This window comes from Zingiber officinale, chromosome 4B (genome assembly GCF_018446385.1).
Source record: "Zingiber officinale cultivar Zhangliang chromosome 4B, Zo_v1.1, whole genome shotgun sequence".
Taxonomy (NCBI): Eukaryota; Viridiplantae; Streptophyta; class Magnoliopsida; order Zingiberales; family Zingiberaceae; genus Zingiber; species Zingiber officinale.
The window spans coordinates 15830793-15846479 of NC_055993.1; the positions used below are offsets into that span (position 1 = coordinate 15830793).

The window sequence follows — 15687 nt, forward strand, 5'->3', positions numbered from 1 at the left end:
TCCTCCTTTCTCCTCTTAGCTGGGGGCACACGGCCGTGCCGAGTGGCACGGCCCAGACCTCCTTCACCTCTGGTTTCTCCTCATAGTCGTGCCTGATGGCACGGCCAGCCCCTTTTTCTTCTCGGCCCAGGCCACACGGCCGTGCCGAGTGGCACGACCTGTGGCTTTTACTCCTCTGTTGGCTCGCACGGCCGTGCAAGGCTGCACGGCCACCTCCTTTTAGCTCGGGATGACTCGTCTTTCTTTGTTTCGGCCCCTCCGACGCCTCCATGCCCATGAACTGCTCACGGCCAGCTCGTGGAGGCCATGTGCATCCTAAAAAGGAACAATCAAAAATAAAACACTTGACTAAACTTATCAAAGAAACAAAACACATAACAGAATGATCAACTAAAATGAAAAGGGAAAACCCTTGGGTTGCCTCCCAAGAAGCGCTTGTTTTAGGTCTTTAGCTCGACCCCGTTCTGGTCAGTGCGGGTTAAACCCATGGAGGCACGGCTCTCCTCCTAGGGTTAGTGTTCTAGTCTGCGCCTTTAGCTTTGCTCGTGCAGGACATATATACTTCTTGTCATCCGCGGGAGGGGAATTTTCTCGAAAGGTGCGCTCCTCGACCCCGCGTGCGTCTATCCTGCTAGGGTTTCCCTGGGAAAAGGAGACGCAGTTAGAAGGGTTGGACAAATCAAATTCAATTCTTTCTTTACCAATCTCGAATGATAGCTTGTGATTCTTCACATCGATGAGGGCTCTTGCCGTGGCGAGGAATGGTCTTCCAAGAATGATCGGGATTTTGGGTCCTCCTTCATATCTATAATGATGAAGTCCGTGGGGATGACACAACCCCCCACTTCTACTGGTATGTCTTCCACTATATTCATTGGGTATCTACATGAATGGTCAGCCAACTGCAGTGCCATAGTAGTCAGTTTAATGCTCTGGAGTCCCAATTTCTTGCATAGAGAGTACGGGAGTAGGCTGACACTAGCTCCCAAATCACAGAAGGCTCTCGATATGAGTTCAGAGCAAATTTTGCATGGTATGGAGAAACTTCCTGGATCCTGAAGTTTCGATGGGGAATTTGCCATAAAAAGAGCACTGCAACCCTCTGTCAATGCTATGGTCTCGAAGTCGCCTTTTTGCCTTCTATTGGATAAGATTCCCTTTAAAAATTTTGCGAACTTCGGCATTTGGTGAAGCGCATCTAACAATGGTACCTCAACGCAAATCTCTTTAACCTTTTTTAGAAACCGGTGAAATTCTTCATCCTTTTGGGATGCTATAAGCTTCTGAGGAAACAGGATCGTCTGATTCTGTAGGGTAGTCTGACAAGCTTCTCCAATCTTTTTAGTACCCTCTTCTCCATCCCTATTTTGAGTATGATTGGGCATTAGGAGAGTGGGTTCCTTTTCTGAGTCAACCTCCATCTGAGTGATGATTTGAGGGTTTCCCATAGTACGTCCACTCCGCAGCTCAATGCGATTACAATGTTCCACCGGATTTAAATCCGGTTTCCCTGGGAATGTACCCTGTGCTCTTGAGACGGACTAAGCTATCTGGGCTATCTGGCTGTCTTGCATCTTCTGGTATTTTTCTGAGTTCTCCAGCCTCTGAGTCAGTTGCTTGATCTCTCTCCTCATCTCCTTTTGCTCTGAGAGAGCTTCCTCAAGCATCTTTTCAATCCTAGACAGCTGTGTAGGTTGCTGCTGTTGATGAGCCTACTGTCCATGTTGGTAGGTCTGATGCGCCTCCCCCTGGTCCTGATTATTTCGGTATGAAAAGTTGGGGTGGTTCCTCCATCCAGGGTTGTATGTGTTGGAGTACGGATTGTTTTGCCTCTGATTGTAGTCTGTTATTGCATCGCATTGCTCAAGCTGGTTTATCTGTGCCTGCATTGGCCCAAGGGGGCAAGTATCCTAAGCATGGTCCGCACTTCCGCAGATGTCACAAGCACAGACTATCACATTAGCTGTGTTGCTACCCATGGCTTCAAATTTCTTAGTTAGGGCGTCCAGCTTCGCAGACATGAGTGTGAATGCATCCACCATGAATTTTCCTGACACCTTCATCTGATTTCCTGAGAAAGCACCGCTAGATCTTTCAGATGCCCACTGATGGTGGTTTAGTGCCACATTTTCTATTATCTCTTCAGCTTCATCAAGGCTTTGTTCATTAGTGCTCCTCCTGCTGTAGAGTCCAATGATACCTTCATGTGGTAATTTATTCCATTATAGAAGGTGTGTAGAACCAGCCACTTCTCAATGCCATGATGGGGGTACTGTCTCTGCATGCTCTTGAACCGGTCCCAGGCTTCAAATAGGGATTCTGAGTCTATTTGCTTGAAACTGGCAATCAGGTTCCTCATGTGGGCAGTCTTGCTTGGGGGGTAGAACTTGTCTAAGAATTTCTGCTCACATTGCTCCCAAGACGATATGCTATCTGCTGGTAGAGAATTCAGCCACTGCTTGACCTTATCTTTCAGAGAGAATCCGAAAAGAAGCAGTCTCACTGATTCTGGAGGAACCTCATTCACCTTCATCGTGCCACAAATTTCATAAAATAAGCTCTAGATGATGATTCGGGTCTTCGTGTGGTCCCCCTCCGAATTGATTTCGCTGGACCATGTGGATTACTGCGGGCTTGATCTCAAAGTTGTCAGCATCGATGGGTGGTCGGGTGATACTGGATTGGACCCCTCGTGCATATGGTGCCGCATAATCTTTCAGCAGTTTATCGACCATTCCTGAGGGTTCTTTTGCTACTTGGAAAGCTTTCTGTAAATTCCTTCTCCTCAGAAAGGTCCTGTCAATCTCTGGATCAAATGGTAGCAGCTGTCCTGAAGGGTTAGCTCTACACATGCAGAAGAAAAGAGGACAAGATAGAAAATATGACAGCAAGAAATCAAAAAGAATGAATGCAGTAAGGAAGAAGAGTGAAAATATTTTATTTTTATTCCCCGCCGACCCCCCACCCTTTTTTTTTTTGTGCAGAGAATAAAGAAAACAAAGCCTAGTCTAATCCAATATGACCTAGCTAGTGTTACGGGCATAGTCTCCGGCAACGGTGCCAAAAACTTGTTACACTTTCGCAAGTGCACGAATTCGTCGTTAATAATAAAAATATCGATCCCACAGGGACTGGCTATAAGCACTAGCAATCGCTCACTTATGGTTAGCTAGACCACCAGTGGTCTTGATCAGGCTAGGGGAAAAGAAAGGTCGAGGGAGAGAGTCAAGAGTCGCAAGGTCGAAATATTACATGGTGATGAGGAGTTCTAGGGGGTCGGTTTCGTCGTGGTAGTATTGATGTATCTCGGTTTATCTTATTCTCGCTGTCCTTATTCCTGCTATTGCCGGAAGCTAAGTGGGTATTCTCAAGAGCCAGAATAGAGTAATGCCCTAAGAAGTCCTGTCACGGTTTACCCCTGTCACTAGGGTACCTCGGCAAATCTTGAGGGCATAACTCTAACTGGTAGATTAAGAATGGTTAGTAGAGCTAAGCCTGGTCTCTCGCTCCCTTGGGGAGAATTTGCCTTCCTCTCAAAGAGCTATCCTAGATGTCCTTGAATGGGTTACCCCTGTCACTAGGGCCCCTCGGGTGTATGATTTAATGGTAATCCTCTACGAGGCTGACAAGTTCTTCACAATCAAAAGTAAGCAATTAACAATTGAAACAAAGCATAAAATTTCATCCAGCAAGTACAAACACAATTCGAGTCTTACATCAATACGTACCACGACTACTCCCTAATCTCAGAACAAGGGGATCTACTCCATGAATGATAGAGAGATATCTGAAAATATAGTATAGATAAACATATAATTCTCAGCAAGTAAGAAAGGATATGCTTATCAGGTGTCGAAGAGAGGCCTTCGGATCCAACTCTCAGCTTCTGGAGTCTATGTGGTGGTAGAAGTTTGCTAAACGGCGATCCCAAGTGGCGTAGAATTGCTCCAAGACATATTTCTCCCTGACGGCTCGCCTCCCCCCTTGGCAAAAAGGGTTAAAACCCTTATATAGCCTTAGGGTTGGCCGCGGCGGCACGACCGTGTAAGGGCGGCACGGCCGTGCCCTTCTTCGGTTCGGTGCGTGGCTGCACGGTCGTGCAAGGTTGCACGGCCGTGTAGCCCTTGGGCTCTGTCTCCTGGGGCACGACCATGCAGGGGTGCACGACCGTGCAAGTCTCCTTCTCTGTTTGGGGTGGCACGGCCGTGCAGGGTTGCACGACCATGCAAGGTCGCATGGCCGTGTGCTCTTCCTCTCCTATTTGGCCACACGGCCGTGCAGGGTTGCACGGCCGTGTCGTCTGGTTGGTTCCGGTGCATCAATGTCCTCCGTTCAAGCTCCGAAAATCTTTCCTGTCAACATAAAACCAAACAAAGAGCAGATATCTAAACAAAACAATAGATATGATGAATACAAGATAAAAGATGCGATCATGTGAAGAATATATGTGCATCAGTCACGTGAATGTGCACTAAAACATGCGTAGAAGATCATAATATTTACGCACATCAAATGGCTTAGGGTTCGGGAACGCGAAGAGGAAAACAAGGCGCCGAAAAGATTTGCAGAGAGGGGAGAAAGCAAAACTGCGTGTGGGAAAATAACAAAATGAATACAGTCAAAGACAACGATTTTATGAAAACTGTTGTCGTAGCCCTTAAAAAAGTACTTAAAGACAACGATTTTAGATAACCCTTATAAAATGCGTTGTTGATTTAAAAAAAGTTGCTCAATGACAATGGTTTTCATAAAACTGTTGTCTTTTGTATTTTATGGGAGCTCAAAGACAATGATTTTATCTAAAACCATTGGCTTTTACCAAATTTACAACAGTTTCATCTAAAACCATTGTCTTTGTGGTGTTATCATTTAACATTTTTGTTGTAGTGTCGGGCGGGCTTTATCCGGATGAGCATATACAAGTGCGAGGGTGCTCGCTCAGCCTGCGGTCGGCAAGTAAAATGGTGGGAATATTATATAAGGCTAAATGTCTTTATGCTGGGTGGGCTTTGCCCGACCGAGCCTACACGAGTGTGAGGGCGCTCTCTCGGCCTGCAGTCGACCGGTAATATAGTGGGAATATTACATAAGGCAAAATGCCTTTATTCTCGGGCGAGCTTTGCCCAACCGAGCATACACAAGCGCGAGGGTGCTCGCTTGGCATACGGTCGACCGATAAGATGGTGGAAATATTATATAAGGCTAAATGCCTTTATTCTTGGGCTGGCTTTGCCCGACCGAGCCTACAAGAGCGTGAGGGCGCTCGCTCGGCCTATACTCGGCCGGTAAGATAGTGGGAATATTATGTAAGGATAAATGCCTTTATCCTCAGGCAGGCTTTGCCCGACCGAGCATACACGAGCACGAGGGCACTCACTCGGCCTGCGGTCGGTCGGTAAGATAGTGGGAATATTACATAAGGCTAAATGCATTTATGCTCGGGTGGGCTTTTCCTGACCGAGCATACACGACCGCGAGGGCGCTCGCTCAGCCTTCGGTCGGCCGGTAAGATGGTGGGAATATTATATAAGGCTAAATGCCTTTATACTCGGGTGGGTTTTGCCCAACCGAGCCTACACGAGCGTGAGTGCACTCGTTCATCCTACAGTCAGCCGGTAAGATAGTGGAAATATTATATAATGCTAAATGTCTTTATGCTCGGGCGGGCTTTGCCCGATCGAACATACACGAGCGCGAGGGTGCTCGCTCGGCCTGCAGTCAACCAGTAAGATGGTGGGAATATTATATAAGGCTTAATGCCTTTATGCTCGGGTGGGCTTTGCTATGCCGAGCCTACACGAGCGTGAGGGCGCTCGCTCGGCCTGCAGTCGGCCGGTAAGATAGTGAGATATTATATAAGGGTAAATACCTTTATGCTCAGGCGGGTTTTGCCCGGCCAAGCATACACGAGCGCAAGGGCTCTCGCTCGGCCGACAGTCAGTCGGTAAGATAGTGGGAATATTATATAAGGCTAAATACTTTTATGCTTGGGTGGGCTTTGCCCGACCAAGCATATATAGACACAGAGGCAACTATCTGGCCTTTGTTCAACCAGCGATTATACCTCTCCCATATTTCTGGACTTAACTTCCTCCTTCGTTTGCTTGACCCATCTAGCATAACCCATATCACTAGCCTCCCCTTCAAGTCTAATCGAAGGAGGTATAGCCGACTGACTAGACCTAAGCCTATTTTTCTCCTTTTGCGATTCTCTACAGTGATATCGTGACACCCTTTATAGTGATCCTGTGACTCCTGCTACAATGCTCCCATGTGACCTCCAGGAAGTTAATTAGAGGTGTGATCCTATCCTTTATAGCATCAACCTTTACTCTTTCTTGTTCTACTCCCTTCTAAGGATTTTGCTGGGAATTATGGCTTCTGATCTTCCCCTCTGGGATCAATTGCTACATGAGAAGGAAAAATCCTTAGCTGAGGCCATGCAAGCTCTGGATCTACATCGTTCATACCAAATAGAACTAGAGGTACGTTTATTAGCTGCTCAATCACAAGTCCAGTCAGAAGTGACTTTGAGGAAGAGAGCCTATTCAAAGTTAAAGCAAAAAACTGAGGAGTTGGATGATTTAAAAGCCCAACACGCTTCAAAGATAACCGTCTCGACTAGGAAAGTTTATGTAGATGGTTTAATGATATCATGACAACAACAAGATTTAGACCAGCAAAATACTAAGGTGGCTCTTCTACAAGCTGAGTTGGATCAGATTAGGCTAGAGATGGCCTCTCAGTCACATGTTTCGGAGGGCGAATCATGCAAGCACTAGAGGACCGGATGAACTTCTCCCTTCTATCCAGGGTGCCATTCTACTACACGCCCCCACCTAAGGTGCGAAGAACAATCTGGTGGTTCCACATAGGAGTTAAGTTCAATTAGATGAAAAATTTCCTATCGGTGACCATACCGAGCAAAATATTCTCGACCTTATGAATATTTGTTTTTATCCCACAGATCGTGATAATGAGTCAGCTTGTTCATTTCCTTTCTTCCAAAATTTATTCAGATTGTCACTCTACCATATATCCCTACTCGGGAAGGATAGGACAACTCAGTAACTTCAGGAAGCAAAGTCAGTAAAAGTTTGTTTATTTGCTGTATTTGTTTATGGAAGTTTAAGAGTTCTAATTGTAACATTACTACTGTTAATGTAAAGTGCTATATTTGATTGTGTAAAAATTAGTCAAGTAAGGGGTCCTACGTGTATGTCTAATCGAATATGAGTCCGACCGGACTTACTTGTTCGGTCGGGATTACAATAAATTAGGACCTTTTTTCTTACTTACGAGTTTTTCTTATTCCTCTATATTTTAAGATTCACACGATTTTTCAAAGTGGTCTTTCTGGTAATTGATCCTTCAATGGAAAGAGAATGTTCAAAGATATAGCGGCTCGATATGTGATTCGATGAATTCTGTCTATTATAAATGCCCCTTCCTGGGCGAGCTCCACGTACTCCTCTTTCTCTCTTTTCCAAGTAACCCCCGGTATGTTTTTAGTTCTTGTCTTATCACACATTCTCCTTGGTGAATCAACGACTCTTCTCTATCAACCTAATTTATTTGTACGGTGATCTTTAGATCATCCTAAAATCCTAAGTCTTTCTTAACCTTTCGTTGTTCATTTGCTTCCGACTATTCCTTGGCGACTTTCTTTCCCGACCTTTCTCCACGACTCGTACTCCCCCATCTTCTCAGATCTTCCTTCCCTCTAGGATTCAGTAAGTCGCTTGTTCTTTTAAGTGTTTCGATTTCTCAACATGGCTGTAGAGTTTTTACTTTCCTGGTACGCTCAAATCTGTTCCTCCTTCACCTTCACCGTCCAAACTTCTATTTGCTTTTGGTATGAAATCCCTGAGGGATACCACATTAGGGTTCCACCACCTGATGCTCACCCTTATCTTCCTCCTGATGATTGTATCACATTTTTTAAGAATCAGCTAGTCGCGGGCTTATGCTTTCGTGTTCCCAAGTTTTTGGTAGATATTAGCCAGTATTTCGGTATCCCTATTCAGTAATTTGCCCCAAATGCTTTCAGATACCTATGTGGATTATACATGGTGTTTCACCATTTCGATATACCTCCTACTTCTCAAAACTTTTTTATGTCTCCTTATCCCAAGAAATTGGAACCAGGGGCTTTTCTCTTTCAATCTCGCCCAAAAATGGTATTTTTTGAAGAAATGCCTTCTTCTATTAAGGGTTGGAAATCCCATTTTTTCTTTATCTAATTTCTTGGTCCTGTTGGGTGGCCTACTAAGTGGCAATCTTCTCTTCCTCCCCTTCCTGATGTAAGGGAGCTTCACCAAAAACCTCTCTTCTCCGAATACTCTAAGAAATTATTAGGTCTTCATTTTTATATTCATCGATGGATACACGATGACCTATTATACCTTTTTGGTTTAAGCCCCGTTAAAAAAAGCCTGCAATACTCATTTGGTAAGCCTCGAAATTCTTAGCTATCCTTCCTTTACTGACTAAAATATTTTTTGTTCATTGTAGTGGATACTTTGTATAGAGCTTTGGTCAACAAGGCAATTCATCTAGATGATGAGGCAGTATTATCTAAGGAGCGAGAGCTTAGAGCAGAAGTTAGTGCCGCATCCCCAGCATCTGATACTCCTCCACCTGAGTTCTTTTATCAATCAGCTCTCGTTCCTAGCTCTTCATCTACTCATGAGGAAGCATCCACTAGCATTCCTCCAGAAGATGTTCCTCTAGACACGCAAGAATAGGAACTTGAGGCGACTCCTACAAGAAAATGCCCCGAGCATCGCTTGACACTAGCACCTTGTCCCAAAAAATGGGCTATTGCTACCCCTGAGGAGACATCGACAGAGGATATCCCCCTTTCTTCTCCGGAGCCTACTCTCTCTTCTCTATATCCTGCTCTTGCTTCCTTCACTTCTCAATTGCTAGAAACCCCTTCACTTCTGAGCATCAACCCCAATCCTACTTTTGTGATGAATATTCCTGAATCTACTTTTCCACCACTTTCAGTAACTGAGGGTTCTATTATTCTTATTTTTTTTCCCTCCTTCTCTTTACAGTTCCTTATCATCCTCTTCCACATCTATCCCTACCTTCCCAATATTACTTGGGGGGTTCGTTAACGATGGCATGGCCAGAAGCTTGCAAGGAAATTGAGAAACTTACTCCCTATTGAATGGGTTGATCAAGTTTCTTTTGAGGAAACCAAGGTAGCCTACTTTTTCCACATTTGCTTTCATTAATGCAATATAATGACAACCTTTGAACAGTGATGAATCACCAATATGAATATGCATCGACACATGTATGAACTAACCCAGGAAGTGGCCAAGCTCAGGTTACAAACTCCTGAGACCTCCTCTCAAGTTTCTAAAGAATTATCTCGCCAGTTGCTAGAAACTCGCCAACTTCTCGAGGTCGAACTCCTAAATTCCATAAAATGGAAAGCCTCTTTAGAAGATTTTGAATCCCAACTTAAGGTAGAGAACCTTCTCCGCACTAAATTGGCATCCAAAGTGGATGCATATGCTACCGAAAATGCTCAGTTGTTATCCGAACTACAAGCGTTGAAGGCGGAGTTAGCAGCCAGGGATGCTATTCTGGAATCCAAGAATTCTGAGTTAACTCCCCTGAATTCATCCTTGGCCTTAATTAAAGAAGAGCTAGCTTCCAAGGAGCTTGAGTCAAAGGCTTTCTAGGATGCTTTAGTGGTTTATCAAGCAGGGGAAATGGAGCAATTCGAGAAGAGGACGAGGGCCCTCCTAGAATCCTCCAAGTTTAATGCCCCTATTGCTACCTGCATCGCCAAGGCTTTTACTCATGGGGATGAGGGAGGTATAAGGCAGCTGAAAAAGAAAGGACTGCTAGTTTTTGATCCTCCTACTAACTTCTTGGACTGTCACGAGCCACTGGCCACCATACGCCCCGATCTCTTTCCTAACTTACTCGCAGTCTGTGTTTTTACTGTCAATCCTGAGTGTTAATCATGGATTTTCCTTTGTTGTTGCGTATGTTTAGTGAACATTTAGCGGTTTGTATAGCTTTTAATGTTGCCTTCGTTTGCTCAGAAATGTTTTGTTACCTTATTTCTTATCAATCTAACAACTTTGCCTTATTTTTCGTAACTATACAAAATCACTCCTATGTTGAATTTCATTCAGGCTTAATGCTACCTCCCTTTAATATTCAATCAGCTATGGGTGACCATTCAAGTTTAATTATATGCTTCAAAACTGTTCATTACCCGACCAATTCTTGATGATCAATCAGACTTATTCATGCGTTTACATCAGAATTCAACACCCGGCCGATCATTAATGAACGATTGGGTTTGCGTCATGGTTTCCTCTGAGTTTCATGCCCTGCCAGACCTTTGATGATCGTCCGAGTTCCTTGTCTATTTTTATTTTTAACACTCGGTCAGTCTTTATTGATTGACCGGGTTTATGTTTGAACTAACCCTAAGTTTTGATTAACTAGCATTACTTACCAGAGCAAGGAATCCTTCTCGAGTTGCCTGAACTTTTTACGCTTACTCTTAGTAATGATTTTGACATCTTGGGAATACAACTTTTCATATTATTTGCCCGTACCATTTTCTTATTGGTAACACGTCTACCTATGACGTCCGGCGTGTACATCCAATGGTTCTCCTTTATTCCCGCTTTTCTCCTATTCTTAATCCAACGTTTCTACTTGAACTACTCTTTTCGATGCCCTACCTTGACTTTTAAAGGGAAAATAGAAAAATCCCTAATTGCTATGTCTTCTTCCTTGCGTCTGTGTTTTGCTTACTCTCTGTTCTCCATTACCTATTCCCTTTTCTCTTATTGTTTTTTATCATGGTTGGTTTTGTTATCATTTCTCATTTACTAGACTTTCCCTTGTCGGCTCGACTCTTTCACCATTTCTTCATTCCCCGTTGAGTGGAAGAGGATGTTTTTAAATTTCAATCTCACCCTAAAACTCCTCTATTCTATAGAATTCCTCCTCAGAGGGAATGGAGGGGTAAATTTTTCTTTATGCATCTCCCCTCTCCACCTTCATATCCCATAGGCTGGCGTCTAGAGCTTCCCCCCATTCCTGCATTGGGCAATATCTCGGAAGACCCTACTCTCTGTTCTGCATTGGGGAAGTTGAAGGGCGCAAAGTTTAATTGACCTGCCATAATCGTCGAAGGCTTATTATTTATTTTTGGTCTTAGCACAGCAGAAGCGGCCTTGGATGTTCCCTTTGGTAAGATTATCTTTTCTACTCATGTTTGGAACTTGTTTTTTGTGTTATGGTTAACGCAAATCCTTCTTTTCTATCTTGCTGATGCTATTCTTCCTACCCTTCTGTACAAGAATACTCGCTTGTCGAGAGCAGTTTTAACTAGAATGGGTGAGGAACTGTTGAGAGATCGTCCTCCCCCTTCTACTCTTGATTTACTATCCCCTTTCGAACAACTTCAGGAGTCCTCCCACTCCTCAAAGTCAAAGCGTCCTTTTGTAGTGAAATGTCGGCCACCCTGCACTTCAGATCCTTGTCCTATCTCAGATACCATAGCCACTTTTGAACAAATTCCCATTGTTCCAGTTGAAATCTCATATTCTAAAGGTAAAGAACTTGCTCCTACTACACACGCTTGTTCTAATTTTGTATTACTTATGATGAGACCATTACTCCTCATTCCTCCCTCTCCTGTTATTCACTCAGGTGTCCCTGTATCAGAGGAGGCACCTATTGCTCCTAAGGCCACATTGCCCCTTCTCCTAGCTCTACCTTTCTCTTCCACCAGGCCCGGGGCTAAAATAACTCCTTATAGGAGATTCATTACTTCTGGGCCTGCCACAGTACCCACTGATCAAGATCCTCCGTTGGCTAGCCTCCCATCTCCCAATCCTTCTTTACCAACCTCTGAACATCTTCCCTCTCCTTCCTCACCATTTACAAATTCTCCTCGTCCATCCTCACCATTTACAAATTCTCCTCGTCCTTCTCTTTTATTCCAACAAGGCCATAGTCTACCATCTTTGCTTGGCCAAGCTCCCCCCTGTTTCATCTGGGTTGTTACAACTAAAAGGGGCATTAGCTAAGTCTTGGTTGCAATCTCAGGAGCTCCTGAGGAGAAGCACCTACATTGAGTGTGCCGACGACCATACTCCGCAAGCCACTGCAGTAAGTTTTTTTTTTTAATTCAACTTCCTTGTTTGATACTTGCAAAATGTAATCTTGCTATCATTTCCCCTAGCTATATGCTTCGAGTCTACACTTGGGCAAGGTGATTGTGGATCTGGAGAGGACCAATCAAGTTTCAAAGAACAAGGTAGAAGAATTGCAAGCTGCATCCAATCTCCTCAATAATGAACTTCTCAAGCTACGGGATAGGGCGAAATCACAAGATGAGTTCACTATCAATTTAGAGAAGACTCTACAAGACACCCGCCAGATGTTACAATCTAAAGAGGAGGAAAGAAGGAACTTGGAACTACAGCTAGAGGGGCTTACTTCCACACTTAGTGTGGAAAGGGGTTTAAAAGATAAAGCCCCCTCAGAGGTCACTCACCAAACTTCTCTACTGAACCATTCGGAACAGTCACATGGTTCGGGCTCTTATGACTTAGCTCCAGAGTTGGCTTCTAAGGACTTTGCCTTGCTCCAGCAACAAGAAACATTATGAGCACAAGATCTACAAATGAGCTAGCTCCTAAAAGAACTAGAGGATATTAAGGCGGAGAAGACCACTCTACAAGAGGAAAGAGATAACCTGCAATTTGAATTGAAAGCACTCAAAGAAGGTGAGGAACAACGATGGCACACCAAGCACAAGGCTTATTTAAAGTCTCCTAAATTTGGTGAGGAGTATGGCAGACGAATTGTAGGAACTCTCAATCATTCAGTTAAAGGGGTGATACAACAGCTGAGGGAAGGGAATTATCTATCTGAAGTTCCTCCTCCTTCGTTCATAGATCATCGGAGACTTAACCGAGAACTCCCCCAAGACCTTTTGAAAGAGTTCGAGTAAACTTGGGATTTTATGTTGGCATTAAATAACAATTTATAACTAATGCACGTCTTTTGCTGTTTAGAAAATGTCACTAGGAGTTCATACTTACTTGTCCTTCCTTGCATGATTTGTTTTTCTTCAAAACCACCCAAGTGTTCATACTTACTTTTCCAAAATGTTGACCATGTGTAGAGAAATCCTCTGAGAAGATTATAACCAAGGGAAGTAGGTCCTATAAATATGCATTGATGAATAAACTTATTTCCTGGTGTTCTTAAGTATCTTGCTCAGATATGATGTACTTCTGGCCCACCATAGGAATTGATCGAATTCATATACTTGAGCGAGATTAATTACTACATATGTGCTCCTTTGGGGTTTCTTGACTATATAGAAGACCGGTCGGGTTTGTTAAACCTGGGCGAAATTTAATATATGTTGCACAAACGTTCCTTCGGGCTTTCCCGACTATATAGAAAATCGGTAGGATTTGCTTGCCCGAGCGAATTGAATATATGCTGAATAAACACTTCTTCGGGGCTTTCCCGACTGTATAGAAAATCAATCAAATTTGCTTGCTCGAGTAAAATTGAATATATACTGAATAAATGTTCCTTCAAACTTTCCCGATTGTATAGAAAATCGGTCGGATTTGCTTGCCCGAGTGGAATTAAATATATGCTGAATAAATGTTCCTTTGGGCTTTCCCGACTGTATAGAAAATTGGTCGGATTTGCTTGCCCGAGCAAAATTGAATATATGCTGAATAAACGTTCCTTCGGACTTTCCCGACTGTATAGAAAATCGGTCGAATTTGCTTACCCGAACAAAATTGAGTATATGCTGAATAAACATTCCTTCAGGCTTTCTTGAATGTAAAGAAAATCGATCAAATTTGCTTGCCCGAGCAAAATTGAATATATATACTGAATAAACACTACAAGAATTTCTGGATTTAACCACACCTAATAGACAACAGTTTTTCAAGAAATTGTTGTCTTTTTTCCATTTAACAATAATTTTATTGAAAACTGTTGTTGTTCACCATAATATTTTTTAAATAACAACAGTTTTTCAAAACACTGTTATCTAATATGTGTCAAAGACAACGGTTTTAAAAAACTATTATCTTTTAGTGTTGCTTATGTGATAATATACAATAGTTTTATTAAACTGTTGTCTATTGAATGTTGTTGAATCCTAAAAACATAACAGTTTTTTTAACTTCATGAAAAAAAACCTAAAACCCACTTTTCTGTGACTCTTCAAACGAACAAAAACCTATCTCCGACTCCTCCTTCGCGACTCCTCCACGAAAAACGCTCCTCCTCCAAATTTGACTTTATTTGGCGATCAAATGATGGAGATCAAGCAGAATTAATATGAGCCGTTGATCCAGATCAAGAGAAATCTTCCTCCTTCATTCAGATCTAAGTCATCCAACCCTCCATCCAGATTTGAAGCTACATGGACCATTGGATCGAAGCAAGAAGGCAACTAGATCCGCACCACTCATCTCTTCATCAACTAGATCAAATGGATCCATCTTCATCAAATCGGATATCCCAGATTAAAGGAGGAGAAAACCATTCCCTTTCCTTTATTTCTTCGCACGGCACAGTACCAGAACCCCCGATTATGATCTCGCGCGACTTCTCCTTGAGCTAGGGCTCACGACGCCACCGCCCTTCCACTTCTTCTCCTTCACCAACGGCCGGCGGCAACCTCTGCCCACACACCGCCACCGGCCTACCATCCACTGCCCAATCTTCCTCTTTTGGATTCCAATCGGTGACGGCAGCAGCAAACATCTCTTGGCGGCAATAGCGAGCGACGACAGCAGCAATGAGCATTCACCTTGTCGGAGGGGTTCTCCGACAAGATCCTTCACCTTACAGCGGTCTTCTTCACTTCTTCCTACTGGGGTTCAGGCGGTAGAGGCAGAGGTTGGCGGCGGTTCATTCCAGCACCTCCATTACTTCCGTTTGGTGGAAGATTCGTTCATCATCACCGTTGTTGAAGCAAGCACAGCCGGTATTTGGTTGTTGTTCATCGGTTCTGGGAGTTCAGGAGCTGGGCATTTTGTGTGAAGCTCCTTCATCAGATTCTGAACAAAGCAGCACTTCCCTTCATCAGATTTGGATAGCTCTGTTTGTTGCAGTTTTTCTTCACTTGATTCGAATTGATTGTTGATGTTTGTTTAAAAGTTGATGAATGCTTGTAATTAATGATCTCCCATGTTCATTTTTGCATGCACTTTGTTCAACTCAATTTATGCCTTTGATGTGTTCGACTAAATGCCCCAAACACTTTGATTAATGCATTTTAGTTCCTTAATTTCTTTCAATGCTTTGTTTGGTTAAATGTTAGTGATAATTGTCCTTTTATTGTATGCAATTAGGATTAGATTTCTTTAATGCTCTAGATTAAGTTCTATGCTTAATTTCTTTAGTTGCTTACTTTATGTTGTCTTTAATTTCCTTGCAATCATAGCTTAAGTTAGACTAGGTTTTCTTATTTGCATCGTCTTTCATTTCTTAGGTTTGGTTCATTTAATAATTTGCTCTTTCATTCCTTAGTTTGGTTCTGTTAATGGTGAAATCATAGTGTAGAGTGACAATGCGCTATGAGATCACTACTAATGGATAGATAGGATGTCTTTCATTAATTAGGATTAGATTTCATACTTGCTTTGC

The 15687-nt window shown here is 43.2% G+C and overlaps 1 pseudogene; it reads left to right on the top strand.

Moving 5' to 3' along the window:
• The first annotated feature begins 2255 nt into the window (after positions 1-2255).
• Positions 2256-2327, top strand: LOC121978934 (annotated as a pseudogene).
• Positions 2328-15687: the final 13360 nt, after the last annotated feature.